The sequence below is a fragment of the Papaver somniferum genome, chromosome 2 (assembly GCF_003573695.1).
Source record: "Papaver somniferum cultivar HN1 chromosome 2, ASM357369v1, whole genome shotgun sequence".
NCBI lineage: Eukaryota > Viridiplantae > Streptophyta > Magnoliopsida > Ranunculales > Papaveraceae > Papaver > Papaver somniferum.
This window is the reverse complement of record NC_039359.1, coordinates 24,486,836-24,492,835: the sequence shown is the minus strand read 5'-3', so window position 1 is coordinate 24,492,835 and position 6,000 is coordinate 24,486,836.

Below are 6,000 nucleotides of genomic sequence, written 5' to 3'. Positions count from 1 at the left end.
TTCAAGTTTTCAAATCAGGGTTTCTATTCAACTGTTCAATTGAGGGGTCTGTTCAAATTCAACTATTCAATATAGGGTTTCCATTCAATTGTTTAATTCAGGGTTCTATTCAAATTCATTTGTTCAATTTAAGTCAATCATGTCACAAAGTCAAAGATCATCCAATCATGTTGGTACCTCAAACAATCCATCAAATTCAGTGGCATCACAATTACAAGAACAAGTAGCAAGTTGTCACGGTTCAGAAATTAACTCAGGATCTGTGAGTCGTCCCAGAGAAAAAGAGGAACAAGAGGAAGATCCAGTTGTAGATGGAGCAAAGAAGAAACTACGTACAACAAGGTCGGGTGTATGAAATGAATTTGAAAGAATTGTTACCATAAATATTGGAGCAAATGGGAGGAAGGTGCACCAACTATAGGTGAATGCAATCATTGTGGAAAGAGAATTGGAGCAACAAGTGCACAAAGAACCAGCCGCTTGAGATCCCATCTAAAGACCTGCAAAATGAAACATAAAATCATCCTGGACAAACAAAGATAACTATAATCAAAATAGGTAACACAAACAAGTTAGATAATTGGTAATATGACCCTGATGATACTAGATTACCTGTTACTAAGATGATTGCTAAGCATGATTATCCAATCAATATGGTTGAGCATCCATATTTTAGAGAGTTTGTTAGGTCTCTGAATCCTTATGCCAAGTGCGACAGTAGGAGTAAAACTAGGGATGACATCATGAAACTTTATGCTGAGTTTAAACTGCAATTACAAGAACCATTTGACTCAATGACATCTAAATGTAGTTTAACAACAGATATGTGGCCATATAAATATACAAAAGATGGTTATTGTTGTGTAACAATTCATTAATAGATGATAAGTGGAAACTAATTAAGAAAACACCAGTATATGTTTTAGTTCCATGCATCACAACGAGAAGTTCTTGCATACTTTGTGAAATCAGTAGCTCTATATTGGAATATAGATAATAAATTTTTTGTTTTAGCTGCAGGAAATCCTAGAGTTAATGATGTTATGATGGCAAATCTAAATACTTTGCTTGGTAGCAAGGATTATCTGGTTCTTTAGGGGGATTTGTTTCAAATGAGGTGTAGCAATCATATATTGCATTTAGTTGTATCATGTGGGATGAAAGTAGTTGCAGCATTTGCAGAAAGTATTAGAGTTTGTGTGAAATATGCCAAGGCAAGTCAGGCTAGAAAAAAGAGGTTTTCAAATGCTATAGCACATGTTAAGCTTCCTACAATGTTTGTTTGTTTGGATATGGACACAAGATGGAACTCTACCTTTAAGATGCATAAGGATATATTTTTTTTGAGACAAGGATTTGTTAGGTTCGTTGAATTCGATTTTGAGTTCACTATACTACAAATTTCAGAGGAGTGGCAACAAAGAATAGAAATTTTTGGATGTTTGGAAGTGTTTTTGGTGTGATTTCAACTAAATTTGCAGGAATTAAGTACCCAAAAGTAAATATGTATTACAACGGGGTTATGAGATTAATAAATAGTATTAACCAATGAGAATCTAGTCCTCATGTGTACATCATAGAAATGTGACTGAGGATGAGGTCAAAATTTGATAGTTATTGGAAAGAGTCTAACTCGTGTTTTTTTCCCCCTGAAGCATGAGTCTAACTTGTTGATGAGCATTGGAGTGGTTTTAGATCCTGGGTATAAGGATAGATGGATTGAGTTTGTTTATAAGAAATTACATGGCTTATTATAACCAATTTCAGATAAAACTGAATGCACTTTTCTCTTCATATGAATATGAAACCAACTCAACAACTCCAGATTACTTTGTGAATTCATCTAGTGGAATGGCTTCAGTTGGAATTGAGAATTCTAGAATAACTAGATGTAATTATGAGTATGATGAGTTTATGATGGAAAACAGTGAGTTGAGCTTCAGAAGTTAGATTTGGAGAAATACTTAGAAGAACCACTGCTTAATAAAGGTACACCCAAAGAAGAATTTATGTTTGATATATTGAGTTGGTGGAAAAATCATGCCCATAGGCACCCAACTCTTGCAAATATTGCATGAGATGTGTTGGATGTTCCAGTGATAAGTGTATTGTCAGTATCCATGTTCAGTCATGATGGTAGAGTTCGTACAACACATAGAAGTTCATTACCTCCAGAATTTGTTCAAGCATTTCTTTGCTTAAGTGATTGGTTGCCATATTTCACCGATGATGCTAGTACTGGTTAGTAACTTTCCTTTGATTTCCTTTCATAATTGTTGCACTGCCAACTAACACATTTCAGTTTCTTTGAAACGCAGATGTATACGTTGAACTTCTTTATGTTTTCTTTTGCAAGAACATGTAACTAAGCAATTTGGAATATTTTTATGTGTTTACTTTGCGTTTGGCATGAATTTTGAACCGAAAACCAATTATTTTGAGCTAAATTTTGAACTAAAAAACTGGTTTTTCTGTTTTCTGTCCGATACCAGAAATTATCAAAATATTATTCGATATCCGATTACTTAAACCTAACGGAATCAGAATTGAATTTCAGATTTCCGTCGAAAATTATCGGATTTCCGATAACTATTATCGTATCGGAAGCGGCTGAGCTATTGTCTATTACGATAAGTTCCGTTGAAAGACCTATTTGGAGATATGCCGGTTTTTTGAGTGGATTTATTAGGGAATCATTTTCACCTTCTTTTTCAATAAGTGTTTCTTTGGATTCACCCCCGATACTACCTAGCTAAATACACGTGTTTAATTTTCCACGCTGATGGCCATTGTGTAAGTCACTAAAACTTGTCACGAAATTCATAATAGTAATTTTGAAGTATGCATACCCAGAGCGGTGTTAGACACGCATATATTGCCTCGTTAAAACCTTGATAAGGAAATTCTAGTAGGGAAAAACCACATTCAATCCTTAGATTGTTGTATCTCATACCTCCGTGCTAGTTTACTTGCCTAAATTGAGTTTCTTTTAGCAAAAGTGTACCAATTTTTTTTTTATATTTCCCACTAAAATTTTCTAATTATCAAGAAAAAAAAAACTAGGATGTGAAAATTAGTATATTAAACAAGTAATTTGGAAGATTGATGGTGTATGTGGATGTAATTTGAATTTCTTTCAAGTTTTTGCAAAATCCAATTTAGGCAAGTAAACTAGGACAGAGGGAGTATAATCTGATTTGATTTTCGTTTAGATCAATCTGAGGAAATTTGTTTGCAATGGATAAAGCTAGCAATCCTCACAAATCCGGAACTTACGAATCCCGAAGAGCGTCCTAGATTTCTAACCACCTCTGAAGAACAATCTTCAAATTATCAATTAAGATAAGTTTTCAGATGTCTATCTTAAGGAATCACGAAGTGTGAGATGAAGAGAACTTTGCGATTACTATCTATCTTTTCTGAAAGAGATTATGAAAACCTCGATAACAGAAAAACAAGATCAGAATACACGAACTAATAAAAGTAAAGATAGTCGGACCTGTATTCACGAATCCCCAAAACAAAGTCTTTTAGTCGTAGACCTAATTGCGTTTCTCAGAGGAAAAACTGGTTTATAGAGGAAGTAACAAGGCGGACATCAACTTCATCCTCTATATTATGTCTTTAGCTTCGGAATCTAGAATCAACTAGGACACAAATTGTCAGGGATTGAATTCCTAGCTGAAAGAGCATCTCCATTTACAGATTTTGAAGGACCAGTGATTGAATTTCCAGCGTAGATATTTCGATATATGTTAGTCCACAAATTTCTTCTCCTACCTGGGATATAAAGGTACTCCCTTGATTTTTACTCACTTTGAGAAAAGATTTAATGCATCTCGGTGAATGCACTCATCATTCTTGAACCGTATGCCCACTTCAATTCTTGTACCATTATGGAGCCAATTGATGGGGTCATAAGTTGACTCACAGTCCACATCATTTTTAGGTGCATATGGAGCCGTATTCTTCAATAGTTAATTTGAGGAATCTGTTCCGGTCCAGCTTGGTTGCAATTGCTTTTGCAACTTCATTCTATGTAAGAGTACCACTAATTGAGATATGGACCACCTTTGTCATTTTTTTTTTGATGGGGAATTTAGCACATTCTTGAACTGGAAAATCCTTTATGGATGGATCGGTTAATGATGATGTATTGTACTTGTAACTCCTGGATGAGCTAACTCTTCAAGGCATTCCCACAGATTCCACCCACCCATCTTGTTAATTTCCCTTTGGAATAAAAATAATTGAAATCTTCGTTTTTTTAGAAAAAAATATATTGAATTAGATGAACTCCCCCCTATTATTTTGTTTCAGTTCTATCAGGAAAAAAAAAGCCTCATCCCTTCAATTTCCTTCATTTTTCCAGAAAGGATTATTTGCAAAATGGTTCTCAGACACTCACCGATTTCAATGGACATAATGGTTTAGAGTTGTATTCTTTCTTTTACTTTCTCCTCAATTTTGATTCCATCGCTTCTACCAATTTTAATATGAGACATATCAAACTAATCAACCTAATACGATTTCTGATGATTTGTCATCATGGCAATTCGAGTCAGATTCGCCGATCTGCAGACACAATCTCTCCTCTCTCTACCCCAGTTAGGGATCCATATGCAACTTACTTGGATAATATTGTTGTATCCTTACAAAAAATTAACAACAGAAATGATAAAAATGGAAATGAAATGTGAATTAGTAACTCCTAAATCGAGGATTCAGGCCAAATCTGGCTGAAGAACTGCGCATCCAACATCTATTTCATTTATTTTTCATGTCTGAAAAACGAGTTTCTCTTACAGCCAAGCATTTAACCAACCCACGAACCCTAAAGAGGAACAATGGATGTTTGACACATAACTAACATCTACTGGACAGAATCGATTGTATTAAGGCACACTACAACAGACTAAGGGCATCATAACCATTAGACGTTACTGAGTATGCAGTACTCCCTTGAGAAACATCCTTGTTCTCAAGGATGAATCGTGGATAATGAGCCTTAATGTTGGAGATGGATTCTCAAGTTGCATTCTAGGCAGACGAGTTGGTCCATTGAATGAGAACTTGTCGAATCAACTGGTTACCAATGAGTCTATTTCTGGTGCTTAATGCCTTCTCTTCAACCATAATGATATCTCCAATGAGATCAACAACTGGAAGTGATGGTGAAGGTACAATGTTGGCGCCAATGTGCTTTTTGAGATGAGCGGCATGAAACACCGGATGAATGCGATGGTAGGTCCAACTTGTATGCCACTTGAACAATCCTCTGCAGAACAGGGAAAGGACCATAAAATTTGGCAGAAAGCTTGAGATTCCTTCTGACAGAAACAGAGGCCTATCTATATGGATGAAGTTTAGGGTAGACCAAATATCCCACTGCAAAGGACCTCTCCACTCTGGAAGTATATGCATAAAGTTTCATCCTTTTCTGAGCTTTGTGGAGAGCTTCCTTGAGTAAGTCTAGCATCTTTGCTCTTTCTTATAAGTAAGTTTCAACAGCAGCAACAGAGGTGTTGGCAGAAGATGGGATGGCCATGTAAGGTGGTGAGTATCCATAAAGTGCTTGAAATGGAGACATTTTTAAGCCCCTGTGAAAGGTGGTTTTGTACCACCACTCAGCAAGAGCAAGCCATTGAGTCCATTGACTAGGTTTATGTCCAGTAATGTATCTCATATAATTTTTTAGGCAAGCATTTACCCTCTCTGTTTGTCCATCTGTCTGTGGATGGTAGGCAATACTGAGGTTCAAACTAGCACCCAAAGCTTTGAACAAATCTTGCCAAAATTTGCTGGTGAAGACCTTGTCCCTATCAGAGACAATGGAAGAGGGTAAACCATGAAGCTTGAATATCTGGCTAAGAAAAGCTTTTTCCACAGATGCAGCTGTGTAAGGATATTGTAAAGTAATGAAATGTGCATATTTAGTTAGTCTATCAACAGTGACTAAAATAACACTCTTCCTGTCAGTAATTGGCAAACCTTCACTGA